Consider the following 22,597-nt stretch of genomic DNA (forward strand, 5'->3'; position numbering starts at 1 on the left):
GGATAAATCCTGGCTAAGTCATAGCCATTTATAGTGGACACAGACCCCTGCTCGTGCCCTGCAGCATACAGTGTCCAGCGCAGAACAGATTTGTCTGGTGGAGGCACGGAGGGGGCCGCATTGAAAGCCACGCCGGGAGTCGGGAATGGCGAGCCACATCGGAGGTCTGGGCGGAGGACCTGCGGCATACCCAGACGCAGCAGATCAGTGAGGAGTAAAGGGGGAACAATTGGGAGGCAGCGGGCATAATACCTGAGGTGGAGAAGCGGGGACCGGCCACACACGCAGGTCCCCTCGGTTTCCCGCCAGTCGGCCATTTTGGCGACACCTCCGCAGCGCTGGCAAGGAGCCCAGACAGTTACAGGTTCCTGCCTAAGCAAACTGCGCAGCATCCCTCCTCACTATACTACGCAGACACAATCTTTTGCACAAAAGCACCAAAGAGGTGATTATAGACCAGGCATCCTCAAACTGCGGCCCTCCAGCTGTTGCAGAACTACAACTCCCAGCGTGCCCGAACAGCCTACAGGTATCAGCCTACAGCAGGGCATTGTGGGAGTTGTAGTTTTACAACAGCTGGAGGGCTTCAGTTTGAGGATGCCTGTTAAGATAAGATGCCTTTATTGTCACTGTACAATACAGTGTAATACAATGTACAATACAATGAAATGTTGTTATAGACTGTCTGACAAGATAACCAGATCGCTGCTTTCGCATAACAGTATAAGACAACTCGAAGGCGCATACTCTGAACTTGCCAGCATATTTACTATAGTGAAATACACTGTACCTCCTGGATTCTGCCTCCTCAATTGCTCGCCGGTTACTATTTTAATATAACAATGGGGCCACAAAAAACGAAGAGCGCCACTGAAAAATTACGTGAATTCGCAAGACAACCTGAAGAAGGTGCGCGGTCACCACTACCGCAGCGGATTGTGCACACCAGAGCAAGTACAGCATCGGAATTGCCAACTACTATAACCTCCTCTGAGGAGGACCATGAAGAGCCAACCCTCAAACAAGCAACTGCACAAGTCCTGGAAGCCATTACTGCATGTAAGATGTCCCTTACAGGAAAATTGGATGAAGTCAAGATTGATCTGGGACTGCTACGTCAAGACCTGCATAACCTGCGAGAAAGAGTACAGCATACCGAGGAGCATATTTCACGCATTGAAGATGCTACTGCCACTGTTTCAAGATCTATAGCTGACCTCAATACTAAAGCGGAGATCTTAAAACAGAAAGCAGATGACCTAGAAAATAGGCTCCGTAGAAACAACATTAGAATCATTGGCTTGCCCGAAAGAGCAGAAGGTCGCACACCAGATGAGTTTATAGAAAAATGGATGAAGGAATTTTTTCCAGATGGAGACTTCTCCTCGGCATATGCGGCTGAAAGGGCTCACAGAGTACCAGCAAAACCTCCTCCACCGGGAGCCCCACCGCGTCCCATGCTTGCTAGGTTTCTCAACTGCAAAGACAGGGACCGCATACTGGCTTTAGCCAGAAGACGGCAAGAAATTAAATATGACAACGCCAGGGTATCCATCTTTCCAGACTTTTCCATGGAATTACAGAAACAACGTGCCACTTTCATGGATGTCAAGAGGCGGCTGAGAGAATCCAACATTCCATACTCCATGGGATACCCTGCAAAACTCAGAGTGGTGGACGGCGACAGAGCAGTCTTCTTTACCTCTCCTGGAGAAGTCTCTCAATGGCTGATCTTACGGCGATGGCTGACCTTGAGACTTTCAATATGCTTAAGGACTAGTCTCCAGATGACGTCAACAAATTGGTTTGATTTACTTTATGTTGGGATATATTTCACTGCAGTTTCTTGATTACACTAGCTAATGATATAGGGCATTAATGACTATACACAAATACTTAAATGGACACACCAATACTGTAGATGCAGCCCGCATGCTTCTACCAATCACTATCGTAGGCAGAGGCATCCCAGTTTTACTGGCCTACAGTCTGGAGTAAGAAATTACTCCAGACATACTACTACACTTGCAGTTGCATAATGTTAGGAATTTTAGGTTGTTTTTCTGGTTCTACAACTATGTTTTATTGGTTTATTACTGTTATATATATGATACTGTCACACATTAATACACCCACAGCGCTATTGTCCACTCCTGATAACACATGTTTGCTTTGGAGGATATGGCTGAGCTAAAAATATTATCGTGGAATGTCAGGGGATTGGGTACACAGCAAAAGAGATCCATGGTACTGACCTTTGTCAGAAACTCTAGTCCACAGATCCTGTGTCTCCAAGAGACACATCTTACTGCCAATACATCGCAGGTCTTAACGTTCCTCTCCTAATACATAAACAATTACGCTGGGAGGTGAAAGATCTAGTCACTGATTCAGAAGGCAGATATGTCTTTGTTCACTCTCTTATTGATAATGTACCATATACACTATTAGGCCTTTATAATCCGCCTCCCGGCTCTATGCAGATTTGGCACCTAGCAGCTACTTTTGCTGCTACCTATCCACAGGCCAGGGTAATTTGCATGGAAGACCTAAACATGATGTTAAACTCCTCTCTAGATCGCTTTCTGGATATGGCAGACCCGGCAGATGCTGGGAACCCCTCGCGACTCAACAGATTACTAACTGAATTTAGATAGCTAGACCTCTGGAGAACTAAATACCCCAGAGATAGGGTATACTCCTGCCACAGTGGTGGTCAAATTCCCTAACCCGAATAGATTATATGTTGGGCAACGAGATTGCAAAGCTAAATCTCTGATCTATAATATAACTACCTAGGGGGATATCAGATCACCCACCGATACTAGGTACCCTAATGCATGGCACTCCTTCAGTAATGTATAGAATGAACATCCATCCATTTTGGCTGAACCTTTTAGGTTCAGCAGATGTGACCTCTTGCCAGCTAAACAAGTTCCTCAAAATACATGCAGATGAACCCAATTTAGCTCTAGTGTGGCACACTTTAAAGGATAAAACTTACCAGGAAAGGTTAAAGGACCTTAATATGTATAGCTTGGAAGAAAGAAGAGACAGAGGGGATATGATAGAAACTTTTAAATACATAAAGGGAATCAACTCGGTAAAGGAAGAGAGCATATTTAAAAGAAGAAAAACTACCACAAGAGGACACAGTTTTAAATTAGAGGGGCAAAGGTTTAAAAGTAATATAAGGAAGTATTACTTTACTGAGAGAGTAGTGGATGCATGGAATAGCCTTCCTGCAGAAGTGGTAGCTGCAAATACAGTGAAGGGGTTTAAGCATGCATGGGATATGCACAAGGCCATCCTTCATATAAGATAGGGCCGGGGGCTATCCATAGTATTCAGTATATTGGGCAGACTAGATGGGCCAAATGGTTCTTATCTGCCGACACATTCTATGTTTCTATGTCTATGTTTCTATGTTTCTTCGCGGGCTCCTACATTCCAGTATATCCTATATAAAAAAAGACACTAAACGCTTGGAATTGGAGCTGGGAATCTCAGTGTACTACACTGGAGCAGAAATATATCCAACAGACACCAATAGGAATAATTGGCTCTAAGCAGGGAGACAATATCTGACCATACTTAAAGATAAAGCAGATAGAAAACTATTTTTTATAAAACAGGCAGTGTTTGAGCTGGGCAATCAGTCAGCCAAACTACTGGCCCAATTAATCCATCATAATTCACCCTCTTCAACAATTTAAAAAATCAAGAATTCTGCAGGACAAGAACTCTGCACGACAGAAGAGATTCTTCAAACTTTTACATGTTTTTATAAAGAATTAGCTTGGAAGAAATAAATCAAGCCATATCAGACCTTAATAATGGGAAGTCTCCTGGCTCAGATGGGCTCCCAAAAGAAGTATATGCCAGGTATACAGAGGTACTGGGCCCTCAATTGTTAGCCACCCTGCCAGAATCATTTATGGAAGCCATTATTATACTTCTACTCAAACCAGATAAAAGTCCTTTAGAATGTAGCTCCTATAGACCCATAGCATTGCTTAATGTAGATTATAAAATTATGACCAGAATTCTGGCTACTCGTCTAAATCGGGAAATCCTGTCATTGGTCCACCAGGAGCAAACGGGATTCATGCCAGGGAAGTCTACTACTGAAAATATTAGACGGGTTCAGGTAATTACGCAGATGGGATACTCTTTGAATATGGATTGGGCCTTGGCCTCACTAGATGCAGCCAAGGCATTAGATTCTATAGAATTGGCCTACCTGAATAACTGGCTGAGAGGATTTGGGTTTAGTCCACAGTTCCTCAGATGGATTGCTATTCTATACAGTAACCCGTTAAGAAGGCTATTGATAAACTTGGAATTATCGGAAAGTTTCCCTCTTTACAGAGGAACAAGACATGGCTGCCCCCTATCCCTGCTTTTGTTTGCACTGGCAGTCGAGACGCTAGCAATCAGGATTAGAAGCAGCAACAATATAACTGGAATAGCCATGGGAGAAAGAGAAGTCCGTATAGGACTATATGCGGATGACATGATTTAATATTTATCTTCACCTGACACATCCCTTAGTAATGCAGTGGCTCTGATTGAGAAGTTTGGGGAGTTCTCAGGTCTACGAATCAATTGGGAGAAATCAGTATACATGCCATTGGGCCGGGCAAATTGGACTGGTCCCTCCCACGTGAGACAGTTGAAAGTGGTAGATACATTCAAGTACCTGGGAGTAGGTTTATTTCGATACCAAAATTTTGATTCGGTTTCGATACCATTAAAAAAGTATTGCGATACTCGATACCACGCGAAAAAAATAAAACGCCTAAAAAAGCAGCGTGCATTCCGCATTTTATGGAATGTCCGGCCCATAATCGAACAGTCCTATCCTGTTTTTTGGGGGGACAAGGTGACTAAAAAAAAATTGCGAATTGCACAGTTTTTATTTTTATTTTTATTTTACGGCGTTCACCGCATAGCAGATATTTTTTAATATTTTAATAGTTTGGACTTTTCGAACGTGGCGATATGTATATTTTATTTATTGTTTATATATTTTATATGTAAAATTGGGAAAGGGGGTGATTTATACTTAATATTTTGGTGTGTGTTTTTTTTAAACTTTTTTAACGGTTTATTTAACCACTTCCCGCCACGCTAACGCCGAAAGGCGTCATTTCTGCGGCGCTCCCAGGTCACACTAACGCCAATAGGCGTCATCTCGCGTGAGCCGAGATTTCCTGTGAACGCGCGCACACAGGCGCGCGCGCTCACAGGAACGGAAGGTAAGAGAGTTGATCTCCAGCCTGCCAGCGGCGATCGTTCGCTGGCAGGCTGGAGATGTGTTTTTTTTAACCCCTAACAGGTATATTAGACGCTGTTTTGATAACAGCGTCTAATATACCTGCTACCTGGTCCTCTGGTGGTCCCCTTTGTTTGGATCGACCACCAGAGGACACAGGTAGCTCAGTAAAGTAGCACCAAGCACCACTACACTACACTACACCCCCCCCCCCCGTCACTTATTAACCCCTTATTAGCCCCTGATCACCCCATATAGACTCCCTGATTACCCCCCTGTCATTGATTACCCCCCTGTCATTGATTACCCCCCTGTAAAGCTCCATTCAGACGTCCGCATGATTTTTACGGATCCACTGATAGATGGATCGGATCCGCAAAACGCATCCGGACGTCTGAATGAAGCCTTACAGGGGCGTGATCAATGACTGTGGTGATCACCCCATATAGACTCCCTGATCACCCCCCTGTCATTGATTACACCCCTGTCATTGATCACCCCCCTGTAAAGCTCCATTCAGACGTCCGCATGATTTTTACGGATGCACTGATAGATGGATCCGATCCGCAAAACGCATCCGGACGTCTGAATGAAGCCTTACAGGGGCATGATCAATGACTGTGGTGATCACCCCATATAGACTCCCTGATCACCCCCCTGTAAAGCTCCATTCAGATGTCCGCATGATTTTTACGGATGCACTGATAGATGGATCCGATCCGCAAAACGCATCCGGACGTCTGAATGAAGCCTTACAGGGGCATGATCAATGACTGTGGTGATCACCCCATATAGACTCCCTGATCACCCCCCTGTAAAGCTCCATTCAGATGTCCGCATGATTTTTACGGATGCACTGATAGATGGATCGGATCCGCAAAACGCATCCGGACGTCTGAATGAAGCCTTACAGGGGCATGATCAATGACTGTGGTGATTACCCCCCTGTAAAGCTCCATTCAGATGTCCGCATGATTTTTACGGATGCACTGATAGATGGATCGGATCCGCAAAACGCATCCGGACGTCTGAATGAAGCCTTACAGGGGCGTGATCAATGACTGTGGTGATCACCCCATATAGACTCCCTGATCACCCCCCCTGTCATTGATTACAGGGGGGTAATCAATGACAGGGGGGTAATCAATGACAGGGGGGGTGATCAGGGAGTCTATATGGGGTGATCACCACAGTCATTGATCACGCCCCTGTAAGGCTTCATTCAGACGTCCGGATGCGTTTTGCGGATCCGATCCATCTATCAGTGCATCCGTAAAAATCATGCGGACATCTGAATGGAGCTTTACAGGGGGGTAATCACCACAGTCATTGATCATGCCCCTGTAAGGCTTCATTCAGACGTCCGGATGCGTTTTGCGGATCCGATCCATCTATCAGTGCATCCGTAAAAATCATGCGGACATCTGAATGGAGCTTTACAGGGGGGTGATCAGGGAGTCTATATGGGGTGATCACCACAGTCATTGATCATGCCCCTGTAAGGCTTCATTCAGACGTCCGGATGCGTTTTGCGGATCGGATCCATCTATCAGTGCATCCGTAAAAATCATGCGGACATCTGAATGGAGCTTTACAGGGGGGTGATCAGGGAGTCTATATGGGGTGATCACCACAGTCATTGATCACGCCCCTGTAAGGCTTCATTCAGACGTCCGGATGCGTTTTGCGGATCCGATCCATCTATCAGTGCATCCGTAAAAATCATGCGGACGTCTGAATGGAGCTTTACAGGGGGGTAATCAATGACAGGGGGGTAAAGCTCCATTCAGACGTCCGCATGATTTTTACGGATGCACTGATAGATGGATCGGATCCGCAAAACGCATCCGGACGTCTGAATGAAGCCTTACAGGGGCGTGATCAATGACTGTGGTGATCACCCCATATAGACTCCCTGATCACCCCCCTGTAAAGCTCCATTCAGATGTCCGCATGATTTTTACGGATGCACTGATAGATGGATCCGATCCGCAAAACGCATCCGGACGTCTGAATGAAGCCTTACAGGGGCATGATCAATGACTGTGGTGATCACCCCATATAGACTCCCTGATCACCCCCCTGTAAAGCTCCATTCAGATGTCCGCATGATTTTTACGGATGCACTGATAGATGGATCGGATCCGCAAAACGCATCCGGACGTCTGAATGAAGCCTTACAGGGGCATGATCAATGACTGTGGTGATTACCCCCCTGTAAAGCTCCATTCAGATGTCCGCATGATTTTTACGGATGCACTGATAGATGGATCGGATCCGCAAAACGCATCCGGACGTCTGAATGAAGCCTTACAGGGGCGTGATCAATGACTGTGGTGATCACCCCATATAGACTCCCTGATCACCCCCCCTGTCATTGATTACCCCCCTGTCATTGATTACCCCCCTGTAAAGCTCCATTCAGACGTCCGCATGATTTTTACGGATGCACTGATAGATGGATCGGATCCGCAAAACGCATCCGGACGTCTGAATGAAGCCTTACAGGGGCGTGATCAATGACTGTGGTGATCACCCCATATAGACTCCCTGATCACCCCCCTGTCATTGATCACCCCCCCTGTCATTGATCACCCCCCTGTCATTGATCACCCCCCTGTCATTGATCACCCCCCTGTCATTGATCACCCCCCTGTAAGGCTCCATTCAGACATTTTTTTGGCCCAAGTTAGCGGAATTATTATTATTTTTTTCTTACAAAGTCTCATATTCCACTAACTTGTGTCAAAAAATAAAATCTCACATGAACTCACCATACCCCTCACGGAAACCAAATGCGTAAAATTTTTTAGACATTTATATTCCAGACTTCTTCTCACGCTTTAGGGCCCCTAGAATGCCAGGGCAGTATAAATACCCCACATGTGACCCCATTTCGGAAAGAAGACACCCCCAGGTATTCCGTGAGGGGCATATTGAGTCCATGAAAGATTGAAATTTTTGTCCCAAGTTAGCGGAACGGGAGACTTTGTGAGAAAAAAATTAAAAATATCAATTTCCGCTAACTTGTGCCAAAAAAAAAAAATTTCTATGAACTCGCCATGCCCCTCATTGAATACCTTGGGGTGTCTTCTTTCCAAAATGGGGTCACATGTGGGGTATTTATACTGCCCTGGCATTCTAGGGGCCCCAAAGCGTGAGAAGAAGTCTGGTATCCAAATGTCTAAAAATGCCCTCCTAAAAGGAATTTGGGCACCTTTGCGCATCTAGGCTGCAAAAAAGTGTCACACATCTGGTATCGCCGTACTCAGGAGAAGTTGGGGAATGTGTTTTGGGGTGTCATTTTACATATACCCATGCTGGGTGAGAGAAATATCTTGGTCAAATGCCAACTTTGTATAAAAAAATGGGAAAAGTTGTCTTTTGCCAAGATATTTCTCTCACCCAGCATGGGTATATGTAAAATGACACCCCAAAACACATTCCCCAACTTCTCCTGAATACGGCGATACCACATGTGTGACACTTTTTTGCAGCCTAGGTGGGCAAAGGGGCCCACATTCCAAAGAGCACCTTTAGGATTTCACAGGTCATTTACCTACTTACCACACATTAGTGCCCCTGGAAAATGCCAGGGCAGTATAACTACCCAACAAGTGACCCCATTTTGGAAAGAAGACACCCCAAGGTATTCCGTGAGGGGCATGGCGAGTTCCTAGAATTTTTTATTTTTTGTCACAAGTTAGTGGAAAATGATGATTTTTTTTTTTTTTTTTTTTTTCATACAAAGTCTCATATTCCACTAACTTGTGACAAAAAATAAAAACTTCCATGAACTCACTATGCCCATCAGCGAATACCTTGGGGTCTCTTCTTTCCAAAATGGGGTCACTTGTGGGGTAGTTATACTGCCCTGGCATTCTAGGGGCCCAAATGTGTGGTAAGGAGTTTGAAATCAAATTCTGTAAAAAATGACCTGTGAAATCCGAAAGGTGCTCTTTGGAATATGGGCCCCTTTGCCCACCTAGGCTGCAAAAACGTGTCACACATCTGGTATCCCCGTACTCAGGAGAAGGTGGGGAATGTGTTTTGGGGTGTCATTTTACATATACCCATGCTGGGTGAGAGAAATATCTTGGCAAAAGACAACTTTTCCCATTTTTTTTATACAAAGTTGGCATTTGACCAAGATATTTATCTCACCCAGCATGGGTATATGTAAAAAGACACCCCAAAACACATTCCTCAACTTCTCCTGAATACAGAGATACCAGATGTGTGACACGTTTTTGCAGCCTAGGTGGGCAAAGGGGCCCATATTCCAAAGAGCACCTTTCGGATTTCACTGGTCATTTTTTGCAGAATTTGATTTCAAACTCCTTACCACACATTCGGGCCCCTAGAATGCCAGGGCAGTATAACTACCCCACAAGTGACCCCATTTTGGAAAGAAGAGACCCCAAGGTATTCGCTGATGGGCATAGTGAGTTCATGGAAGTTTTTATTTTTTGTCACAAGTTAGTGGAATATGAGACTTTGTATGAAAAAAAAAAAAAAAAAAAAAATCATCATTTTCCACTAACTTGTGACAAAAAATAAAAAATTCTAGGAACTTGCCATGCCCCTCACGGAATACCTTGGGGTGTCTTCTTTCCAAAATGGGGTCACTTGTGGGGTAGTTATACTGCCCTGGCATTCTAGGGGCCCGAATGTGTGGTAAGGAGTTTGAAATCAAATTCTGTAACAAATGACCTGTGAAATCCGAAAGGTGCTCTTTGGAATATGGGCCCCTTTGCCCACCTAGGCTGCAAAAAAGTGTCACACATCTGGTATTGCCGTACTCAGGAGAAGGTGGGGAATGTGTTTTGGGGTGTCATTTTACATATACCCATGCTGGGTGAGAGAAATATCTTGGCAAAAGACAACTTTTCCCATTTTTTTATACAAAGTTGGCATTTGACCAAGATATTTATCCCACCCAGCATGGGTATATGTAAAAAGACACCCCAAAACACATTCCTCAACTTCTCCTGAATACAGAGATACCAGATGTGTGACACTTTTTTGCAGCCTAGGTGGGCAAAGGGGCCCATATTCCAAAGAGCACCTTTCGGATTTCACAGGTCATTTTTTACAGAATTTGATTTCAAACTCCTTACCACACATTTGGGCCCCTAGAATGCCAGGGCAGTATAACTACCCCACAAGTGACCCCATTTTGGAAAGAAGAGACCCCAAGGTATTTCGTGATGGGCATAGTGAGTTCATAGAAGTTTTTATTTTTTGTCACAAGTTAGTGGAATATGAGACTTTGTAAGAAAAAAAAAAAAAAAAAAAAAAATCATCATTTTCCGCTAACTTGTGACAAAAAATAAAAAGTTCTATGAACTCACTATGCCCATCAGCGAATACCTTAGGGTGTGTACTTTCCGAAATGGGGTCATTTGTGGGGTGTTTGTACTGTCTGGCCATTGTAGAACCTCAGGAAACATGACAGGTGCTCAGAAAGTCAGAGCTGCTTCAAAAAGCGGAAATTCACATTTTTGTACCATAGTTTGTAAACGCTATAACTTTTACCCAAACCATTTTTTTTTTTTACCCAAACATTTTTTTTTTATCAAAGACATGTAGAACTATAAATTTAGAGCAAAATTTCTATATGGATCTCGTTTTTTTTGCAAAATTTTACAACTGAAAGTGAAAAATGTCATTTTTTTGCAAAAAAATCGTTAAATTTCGATTAATAACAAAAAAAGTAAAAATGTCAGCAGCAATGAAATACCACCAAATGAAAGCTCTATTAGTGAGAAGAAAAGGAGGTAAAATTCATTTGGGTGGTAAGTTGCATGACCGAGCAATAAACGGTGAAAGTAGTGTAGTGCCGATTTGTAAAAAAGGGCCTGGTCTTTAGGGGGGTATAAACCTGTGGTCCTTAAGTGGTTAAAGGGGTTGTCCTGGTTCAGAGCTGAACCTGGACATCCCTCCATTTTCACCCCGGCAGCCCCCCTGACTTGAGCATCGGAGCAGTTCATGCTCCAATGCTCTCCTTTGCCCTGTGCTAAATCGCTCAGGGCAAAGGCATTTTTTGGAGATCCGGTGACATACCAGGGCTCTCCATGGGGCTGCCAGGAAGCCCGGTGACGTCACCGCCAGTGATGGGTGGGATTTAGCGCTGCCCTAGCCAGTAAAACGGCTAGGGCAGCGCTAAAGCCCGCCCATCAGAGCCGGTGACGTCACCGAACACACTGCCGGGCGGAAGTTTCCGCCCGGCAGTGTGTTATGATAAACAAAAGAGCCCTTGCGATTTAGCGCAGTGCAAGGGAGCGCATCGGAGCATTAGATGCTCCGATGCTAGCCTCAGGGGGGCTACCTGGGTGAAAATAAGGGTATAATAATAATATTAATAACTATTTCCCCCCTTAGGGGCTAGAACCTGGGATCTTTTCATCCCTTGTCCTATTCACCCTGATAAAGCTCTATTAGGGTGAAAAGGACTTCACACTCTCCCTACTGCCCTGTGCATAGTGCACACGGCAGCAGGGAGCTTACCATGGCAGTCAGGGCTTCAGTAGCGTCCTGGCTGCCATGGTAACCGATCGGAGCCCCGGGATTACACTGCTGAGGCTCTGATCAGAAGCTGCCACTGCCACCAATGAGAGGAGGTGAGGGGACTCTGTGGCCACTACCACCAATGATTTTAATAGTGGGGAGGGGCGCACTGCGCCACCAATGTTTTTAATACTCTGGAGGGGGGGCAGGGCGCACTGTGCCACCAATGTTTGACACTGGGGACGCACTGCGCCACCAATGATAATTAACGTTTAATATACAAATACAGCCGGCGGCAGAAACACATTGCTAGCACCCGACCTCTGACAGGGCGCTGCGATCAGCGGCAGTTTACCCCTCAGGTGCCGCACCTGAGGAGTTAATTTCTGCGGATCGCAGCGCCCTGTCAGAGGCAGGGTGCCAGCAATGTGTTTCTGCCGCCGCCTGCATTTGTAATGTATTAAACGTTAGTTATCATTGGTGGCGCAGTGGCCACAGCCCTTCCCCTCCTCTGCGCTCTAATTGGAGGCGGCAGCAGCAGCACAGGGGGGAGGGAGGGGCTGCTTCCTTCTTCCCTGTGCTGCTGAGGGAACATGACGCACGCTGAGAGCAGCACGATCCATATTCTCTGATACTGGGCTGTGCAGTAGCACAGCCTAGTATCGATAAAAGACAAAGTATTGATTGGTTATCGAAAGTTCGATACCCGAAACAACCCTACCTGGGAGTACATATCACAAAAAAATATCCCCAGGCCCTGTCACTCAATATTCATCCCTTAAAGGGGTATTCCCATCTCAGACAATAGGTGCATATCGCTAGGATATGCCCCCATTGCCTGATAGGTGCGGGTCCCACTGCTGGGACCCGCACCTACAATGAGAACGAATCAGGGAGCGCTGTGGCTGGAGGACCCCGGATTTCCCGAGTTCCATCCACCACCAAGCGCTGCTCCCATAGAAGTGAATGGGAGCGCACCGTGCATGCGCGGCCCATGCTCCCATTCATTTCTATGGGGCGAGCTAGTGCTCGGCTATTTTTGGCGGCCCCATAGAAATGAATGGAGGGCGGCTGCACATGCGCAGTGCGCCCTCTGTTCATTTCCCCTCTCCGTTCTTATTGTAGGTGTGGGTCCCAGTGGTGGGACCCGTACCTATCAGACAATGGGGGCATATCCTAGCGATATGCCCCCATTGTCTGAGATGGGAAGACCCCTTTAACTGAGCAGATCAGGAGCAAGCTTCAAAGTTGGAAGACATTGCCTATCTCGGTAGCTAGGCGTATTCATTTAATTAAAATGATAATTCTTCCCAAGGCTCTGTATGCCCTTCAGCACTCAGAGGTGCACATACCCAAATCGGTATTTAGAGAAATAGATTCCTTCACTAGAATTTTTATATGGGGTAGACCCCGCATTAAAGTAAGCCTTGATACACTAAAGCGCCCCAAAACAGAGGGAGGCATGGCTTTACCGAACTATTATATCTATTATCTAGCGGGCCAGCTGAAGCTCATTAATACCAGCTGAAGACTTACCCACTTCAGAGTACTTTTTAAAGTGCTACCTAAATTGCTACACACTATGGTCAGTTCTGGAAATATCTCCTAAATTCCACAAACCCAGGGCTCTGGAGTCGGTAGATTAATGCTCTAACTCCGACTCCTCAGTTTTTGGTACTTCCGACTCCTCTGTATTTAATATGCAAATGTATTTTATACATTCCTTGAAGGAAAGAAAGGCAACATACAACTGTTCCACCAAGTTCTTCTAAGCTCTTATAGCAGAGAGAGGTAGTTGGGCAGAAGCTGCTGCCTTCTCCTTTGTGTGCTGATCTTCTGCTGAAGATAGGGTAGTGGGAGGATCCAGGAAGGGGCAGGGGAAGGGGCATTTATTTTAAAACATGATTTCCCTAGTAGAATCTCATAGTCATGTTTAAAGGTTAAGCTAACAATCTGAGTTTACAAGTTTTTATAGCCTTAGCTGAATGACAGCAGTTTTTCAAATGGTTTACAGCTTCAGTCTTGAGCTATTGACTATCCATTCCCTTCACTTATACAAGTGTCTAGTCCTGCAAAAAACATATTTACTTAAAGAGGACCTTTCACCGATTATTACACTATGAACTAACTATACAGACATGGAGAGCGGCGCCCGGGGATCTCCCTGCACTTACTATTATCCCTGGGCACCGCTCCGTTCTCCTGCTATGCCCTCTGGTATCTCCGTTCACTAAGTTATAGTAGGCGGAGTCTGCCCTTGTTCTTCTGTAGCGCTGGCCAATCGCATTGCAGAGCTCACAGCCTGGGAGAAAATAACCTCCCAGGCTGTGAGCTCTGCGCTGCGATTGGCCAGCACTAGAGCAGAACAAGGGCAGACTCCGCCTACCATAACTTAGGGACTGGTATCTCCGCCTACTATAACTTAGTGAGCGGAGATATCGGAGGGCATAGCAGGAGAACGGAGCGGCGCCCGGGGATAATAGTAAGTGCAGTGAGATCCCCGGGCGCCGCTCTACATGTCTGTATAGTTAGTTCATAGTGTAATAATCGGTGAAAGGTCCTCTTTAATCAGTTATCAGTGAGAGGCTTGGTTAACTATGGGCGTTGCGTTCCCTGTAACAGCGGAACACAACACAATGGAAAGTATAAGTATTGCCGCTCCTTAACTGTGCGTTGCGTGCCATATAGTGAAGCATATGAAAAGCATGCTTCTTCATGGTCACTTAACGTGTTTGTTTTGCGGTAACGTGACGCACTGCATGCATTGGCCTTTATTCTTAGGCCTCTTTCAGACGACAGTATGGCTTTTTCAGTGTTTTGCGGTCCGTTTTAAACGGATCCGTTGTTCCGTTTTTGTTTCCGTTCCGTTTTTCCGTATGGCAAATACAGTATACAGTAATTTCATAGAAAAAATTGGGCTGGGCATAACATTTTAAATAGATGGTTCCGCAAAAAACGGAACGGATACGGAAGACATACGGATGCATTTCCGTATGCATTCCGTTTTTTTGCGGACCCATAGACTTTAATGGAGCAACGGAACGTGATTTGCGGCCAAATATAGGACATGTTCTATCTTTAAACGGAACGGAAATACGGAAACGGAATACATACGGAACACATTCCGTTTTTTTTTGCGGAACCATTGAAATGAATGGTTCCGTATACGGACCGCAAAAAACGGCCCGCAAAACGGAAAAAAAAAAACGGCCGTGTGAAAGAGGCCTTACAGTAGAGAAGTAATTAAAGGGAATTTGTCACCTGCTTTTAGCATTTTAAGCTTTCAACTTTGCCATGTTCAATAAAGTACCTTATTTCCTGCAGTGGTCTTCTTACTTTATTTCGTTGTCATTTTGATAAAAAAAAGCTCTTTTTCTGATATGCTAATGAAGCTCCACGGTGCCCAGAGGGGCGTTTTTTTCCCTCTCTGGAGCCCTGTGACGCCCTCCTGCAGTGCCCAGCCCGCCTTAATTTGAAGCCCAAGAACGCCTCCTGATGCTGAAATAACCTCCCACAGCCCCAGCAAACGGTTCCGCCCCCTCGCCACGTCATCTTCGACCTTCAAGAAATGCCCCGTTCTTCTTCCTGTCGGTCGCCAGAAATCTCGCGCAGGCACAGCACCGCCTGCGCGATCATCAAGCACCTGAGGGCAGCAGCCTCAAAAGTCTCACTGGGCATGCGCCGAGCCCAGTGACATAATCCTGGGCATGCGCTGTTGCCTCAGGAGCTTGATGATCGTTCAGGCGGTACTGCGCCTGCGCGAGATTTCTGGTGGCCGACAGGAAGAAGAACAGGGCATTTCTTGAAGGTAGAAGAGGGGGCGGAACCGTTTGCCGGGGCTGTGGGAGGTTATTTCAAGATCAGGAGGCGTTCTTGGGCTTCAAATTAAGGCGGGCTGGGCACTGCAGGGGGGCGTCACTGGGCTCCAGAGAGGAAAAAAAACGCCCCTCTGGGCACCTTGGAGCTTCATTAGCATATCAGAAAAATACCTTTTTTATCAAAATGACTAAATAAAGTAAGAAGACCACTGCAGGAAATAAGGTACTTTATTGAACATGGCAAAGTTGAAAGCTTAAAATGCTAAAAGCAGGTGACAAATTCCCTTTAATTATAACTTTTTGTGAATTGGGACATTTAAACTTGCTTTTTTAGTCCAATTCAAATTTAGTAGGAGTCGGAGTCGGTTCATTTTTGCCGACTCCAGGTACCCAAAATTGCCTCCGACTCCTCGACTCCACAGCCCTGCACAAACCGCTGCTGCCGCTGCATAGACGGCACAGACGGTTTGGAAAGAAGCTAAATTATTGACCTAATTTACTGACATATTCTCCGAAATACCTCTGTGGGCTAACCAATCACGGCCACATATGCAGGTGGTTATGGGAGTGGACAGATGGCAGTCGGCAAAGGTCAAAGCCATTGGAGATATATATAACCAGGGAGTGGTCACTTTTTTCATACTTACATCAGCCATACAGAGTAAATTCCCGCCCACCAACACCACAGTTTCTAATACCCACTCATAGGAATCGTCAAAACTCAAGGACCCAGAGGACTAGTTTCAGTAATCTACTCACATTTAGTACAAGCAAAGGTCAGAGCTAAACCCCTCACGGTCATAGATAAATGGAAAAGACTGATACCCGCACTCACAGATGAACATATCAGATTTTTTATTTTATTTTTTTAAAGAAATTTTAATTTTTTTTCCAAAGGAAAGACAAATATAAAGTACAATTCAAAGCAATGTATGTCGGTTGCAAATCATTTTCATAAAACATACATTGATGTCTAGTTAGACAGCAAAGATTCAAAACAATTTGACCCTCAAAGTCAATTAACTCAAAACCCTTCATTTAAGTGTCTTCCCCCCCACCCAGATCTGAGAAGACCTAAACACCCCCCCCCTCCTCCCAACCCTAAACCATAAAAAAATAACTTTCATCCTGCCAGAACAATTACCATACCTCTTGACAGACATGGGCTAAAGGTATTATGTCGACATACGAGTAACGTCTCGAACGGTCATAATAAACATGTCATTGTGCCAAGCGACCTAGCGTCCCTTTCAACTGCTCCTCTAGATACCACTTCGTTAGTGCAAAAGGTTTCATGATATTCTCAATTTCGGAATCAGAGAAGAACTGTGTCAGGAAGCCTCTCCATTTCTTGAGAAATTTGCCTCCCTTCCCTTCCTTATGTTTTATTACATCCCCTCGCTCCAAGGTCAGTAACTCTTTGAAACAGGTTAAAATGTCATCCCTAGAGGGGACTGAAGGCTGAAGCCAGTGTTGCAATATGCTCCTTTTGGCTACCATACAAAGTGCATGGAAGAGGGTCGGCAACCTACGTTCCATAGGGACCCCATCCTTCAGTTCCTCCCAGTAATGAAACAAGAAGATCACAGGGCTCAACGGGACCGTCAGATTCCAACTATCCTTTAAAATCTGGGCTACCTGGATCCATAGGCTTTGTATTTGAGGGCAGGACCATAGACCATGAAATAGGTCGGTGTGCATTACCTTACATTTTGGGCAACTAGTGATCCTGTCCGACCTATTAGGAGCTGCCGGGAGATTGAAAGCATAGATGGCATTATGCATTATCCTGAAATGCGTGTCCCTCCAAGTTTCATTTATGACTGAGTTCCTCAAAGCCCACCATCCTTTCAAGATCTTCTCCCCTGCCTCATCGTCCTCTAAGATACGGGCCCATGGGCGAAAAGCCAGGTGTGGCAGACCGTCCCCCAAAGTCTCCCGTAACTGGGAGTATAAGAGAGATATGGATTGTGGGCCTGTGCCCTTTAATACTATCTTGTCAAACTCATTTTTCGTTATTTCCTTAGAAACATCTCTCAACCTATCGGTCAGGAATTTACTGACTTGGGTGTATTGTTGGGTGTATATAGTTTGAAAAGGACTCAGGTGAAAAATGTCCCTAACTTCCTGACATGACAGCCATCTATTCTCGGTCTTATGCAACAACTGCTGGGCCGTTAGTATTCCCTTCTGTTTCCATTCTTTAAACAAGGCATTACTCCTTCCCTGCTCGAATTCCGGATGTCCCCACAAAGGCAAAAATTTCGAAACCCTCTGACAGAGTCGCAAATTCCTCCTAATACTTCGCCACGCTGCCCAAGTGTGACGGAAAATAGTCGAATTCCGCAGGTGCATGGGGAGGGCTCTCAAGGCCGTGTGTAACAGGGTGCAAGGATCCCAAGGTGCGCAAAGTTCCTTCTCTAAAGCATAGTCAGAGTGAAAACTTGTGTGACGCAGCCAGTCAATAATGTGTCTGAGAAGACACGCATGATTATATATTCTAACGTCAGGCATATTCATTCCCCCTTTAATTTTAAGGGCCATCAGCTTCCTCAGACTTATTCTTGGTCTCTTCCCTTCCAGATAAAACATGCCACCTCACCATGAAGTTTGCTGACGTCCACATGTTTAATCAGCAAGGGCAACGTTTGGAGAGGATAAAGAAGTCTGGAGAAGCTGATCATTTTGACTAAATTAATTCTGCCTAGTAGGGGTAGATTCTGCCACTTACGCAACTCAGAAGTCACCTTGTTTAGTAGAGGGGTGTAGTTTAGACCATACAAGGATTCTGCTCTGGGACCTATCTTGATTCCTAAATATGTAATGTGGTCTTTAGCCACCGGTATTCCACTTATATCACTCCTCGAGTTCAATCTTGTCCCCCCCCCCCCCCTCCCCAGTTGTAAAAGAGCACACTTGGATGTATTTATCTTAAAACCTGAGAACTGACCAAATTCTGCTATGCTGTTCAATACCACCTGTAGATCTGAAATGGGGTTTTCCATAAATAAGAGTATGTCATCAGCGAAAAAAATAGCCTTCAGTTCAGAATTCCCTATTCTAATACCCTCAAAAATCCCACCCGAGTTTAGGAGACGAACCAGTGGCTCCACAGCCAGGTCGAACAGCAAAGGGGATAATGGACAACCCTGCCTGGTTCCCCTATGTAAGCTAAAAGGGTCAGAAAGAAAGCCCTGCATGCCTATCCTGGCCATAGGAGTTGTGTATAGCTGAGAAAGGTACTCCCTGAAAGAGCCCCTTACCCCAAATTTGTCCAACACCCTCCATAGCCACTCCCAGTGTATTTTATCAAAAGCTTTCTCAGCGTCCAAGGTGACTATGGAGGGTGTCGATCCATCTCCCTTTCTCCGACCCACCTCGTCTAAGACCGCCAAGACTCGACGTATGTTGGTGACCGCTGATCGATTTCTTATGAAACCAACCTGTAGTGGGCTGATCAGACTCGGGAGGATGCGTGCTAATCTGTTGGCCATAAGCTTCGATAGGATTTTAACATCCTGATTGATGAGAGATATCGGTCTGTACGACGCGGGGTCCTCTGTTGGTTTACCCTCCTTAGGGAGCATGCGTATATGTGCCATGTTCATTTGAGCGGATAGTCTTCCCCCCTGTAAAAGGACATTACCCAAACTAGATAGTACCGGTGATATTTGTACTTTTAGGGCTTTATAGAAGTCACCCGAATAACCGTCAGGTCCCGGTGCCAGGTAATTGTGATATCGTATTCAGAATTTCCTCTTCCGTGATGGGCATATTAAGCTGGGCCAGATCCTCCTGTGTGACCATTGGGAGATTTAAGCCATCTAATAAACTGGAGTCTGTCACTACATTATCAGGTGGTCTACTATACAGGTCAGAGTAGTAACTTCTAAAGATTTTCAAGATGTCGGGGGGTTGGGACCTCAAATTTCCTACGGAGTCCCGTAAATGGGTAATTGGGGTTGTTTGTCTACGCCCCCTTAGCCAAATTGGCCAGGAGTCTACCAGCCTTATTACCAAACTTGTGCAGCTCCAATTCCCACCTAGCTTTATGAAAACTCTCCTTTCTCGTTGCCCAGAGCTCAAAATCCCCCCTAGCTGCAATCCATTTGTCTTTGTTCTCTAATGTTGGAGATTGCACAAAAGCCCTGTAGCAACTCTGCAGCATATCCTTGGATCCTATGCACTAAATTCTTATGTACTAGAGTGACTACACCCGCTTTGCCCTGTACTGCTGGAGACCCATAGACATTTCCTACCCATAGCCTTGACATTCTCATAAAATCCGCCTCTAGGAGATGGGTTTCCTGCAGAAACGCAATATCTGCCCCCAAGCGCTTCAGATGGCGCAGCACCATTATGCGTTTCTGCGGGGAGCGCAGGCCCTTGACGGTCCAAGTTATAATCTTAATCATTACCCCACATTTTTAGTAGGTTCTTCCCCCCCGCTGTCACATGTATAAACCTTGAAGATTGGCAGGACAATTCTAACATAACTGAAACATGAAAAAAGAACATAAAAAAAACATCCCCGAGTAGCCTGTGAAGGCAAGTGAACAAAACATCACATCCTGGGCTTCACTTTTTTCTGGTACCATATTACATTACCACAAACTTCCCTCTGGTTAGTTGACATCGGAGGATTAAAACTACCAGATCAATCAGCCCCCTCATTAATTTCTTTCTCCCCCCTTTATGGAGGTGTTCATGTATGATGCATAACGTCCCTCACTTTCGCTGGTTGCTAGACGAAAAATGCAGGACCTCTTCCTTCCGTTGCGACTTGTCACGAGAAGTCCCTTGCGAACCAAATTGTGGACTCTGTGATCCTTTTCTCCCCTTTTCTGCCGGATCCTCGGGTTCGGGGATATATGGGCCTTGTGAAAAAAAAGCTGTAGCATCTGATGCATTATTAAAGTTCCTATAGACTCCGTCTGCGCACTTCACTTTTAAAACTGCCGGATACAGTAATTGGAAACGGATTTTCCTCTGGAACAATGACGTGCATATTTCACTGAAACCTCTCCTTTTCTTTGTGATCACTGCCGAGTAATCATTGAAGAGCATGATTTTTTGCCCCCTATAGGTCAGAGGTTCTTTTCGCGCCCTAAAAGCACGTATAATGTCCTCCTTGTCAGAGAAATCGAGGTACTTCATTATGACCTGTCTGCCCCTCTGCGGATGATTTGATACCTCCTTGGATCCCCCAGGAGGGCTTTGTAATGACCCCAATCTATGCGCTCTTTCCACTTTGCTGGGAATAGACAGTCCCAGCGCTCTGGGGAGTTCTGACTCGCATATGTGTTTAAGTTCTGAGCCCGGTATTTCCTCTGGGAAACCCACTAACCTGAGGTTACTGCGGCGTGAGCGGTTTTCAAGGTCATCTACTTTATCTTTTAACTCATTCACCGTCTGTAGCAGCGTTTTCATTCGCGATTGTGTGCCTTGCATATCTTCTTCCACGCAGGACGTCCTCTGTTCAAGTTCGTCTATGCGGTACCCCTGCTGGCTGTAGGCTTCTTGCAGCTCTGTAAGGGATTCCTGTATCGTCGCTGCTAGCGTGGATTTGAGATCAGGTGCCAAGTGGGCCGCAACCTCTATTGCCAGCCTCTTGAGATCCGCAGCTGGTAACGGGGTATGCTGGAACAAGTCCTCCTGTGAGGATAGCAGAGGCTGATTCAATTCAACAGCCCGCGGCGTGGCCTCAGTCTCGGCCGCCATCTTGGCCTCTTTATGCAGCCGCTTCGGCCGCGGCTCGTCTCCGTCCTCCGGCTTCTTCCCGCTACGTAGCAGGTACCTCTCCATACACGGTATGCTGTCTTCCGACACTTACCACACTTCGTGTGGTTAATTGAGCCCGTAGGTGGTGATCAGAGGGTGAAGTTGTCCGGGAAGGTGGCGGAGCTCCGCTAAGCGCGTCTCCTCATACCAGCGCCGGAACCCCATATATCAGATTTATTCGAATCGCATTTACAAGTATCGCCAGCAGTTAATAATAAAATGATTCAACTATATATTATTCACCAAACATATCTCACACCGACCAGACTGTACAGAATGGGCAGAGAATCATCCACAGCATGACCAAGGTGTGGGGAGCTGGAGGCAGATTTCTGGCACATGATGTGAAGATGTAGCCCGATTGCCGCATTCTGGGGGGAAGTGACTGCTTTTCTTTCTAACTTGCTGCCGGTCCAAGTGGCCTGTACCCCCGAAGTTTGCCTGCTGGGAATATTGAAAGAAGATAACTGGGATCACTAGATGACAATATTCTTAAGAGAGTCGCTAATTATGGCACGTAAATGTTTTGCTTTAAGATGGTACAACCCCAATACACCGACCTTGTCCATGTGGAAATCACAGGTGAATCAGATTCTACCATATAATGTTGGTGTTTAAATACCGCAACAAACCTCAAAAATTTGACAGGGTTTGGGCCCTTTGGAGCCACACGATGTACTCAACCTCGAGACTGTGACAAGCATTGAAAACAGCTCGAGGGTCCATGGCTCAATCGGTTTGATGGGGTCACATATTTGTATTATATATTGCAAAGACAGTCAAGGAGATAGAGGGTTCGCAGTGGGTGATTGGAGCAACGAGATTAAAAGATTTGCTATTCCTGTTTGTATAATGATATGTAACAAGAGTGTATAATGTCACTGTTATTTCTTTGATGTTAAAGGGGTCGTCCGGGATTGAGGACTTTGTTACATTAGTACAAGACAGACATACATATAACATACATCCATGTCCTACCTTTTCACATGTTTCTGAAGCCCCGTTTTCTTATAGAAAATTCTTTGCCGGAAGTGAACTTTTCTTAGACTCGGTGACGTACCGGGTCCCTTGCAGGAGCGCTGAAGCCTCTTCTTCCGACTGCTCAGGGAGCCCGGTGACATCACCGACACTGATTGGCGGGCTTTAGCGCTGCTCTAGCCAGTAAAACGGCTAGGGCAGCGTTAAAGCCCGCCAATCAGAGCCGGTGACG

At 45.7% G+C, this 22,597-nt stretch overlaps 1 protein-coding gene across 1 annotated transcript in view; it reads left to right on the forward strand.

The window, feature by feature from the left end:
* MMAA (metabolism of cobalamin associated A) overlaps positions 1-22,597 on the forward strand; it is a 53,423-nt gene that overhangs the window by 29,411 nt on the left and 1,415 nt on the right. The window lies entirely within an intron of this gene.

This window comes from Bufo bufo, chromosome 2 (assembly GCF_905171765.1).
Source record: "Bufo bufo chromosome 2, aBufBuf1.1, whole genome shotgun sequence".
Classification (NCBI taxonomy): domain Eukaryota; kingdom Metazoa; phylum Chordata; class Amphibia; order Anura; family Bufonidae; genus Bufo; species Bufo bufo.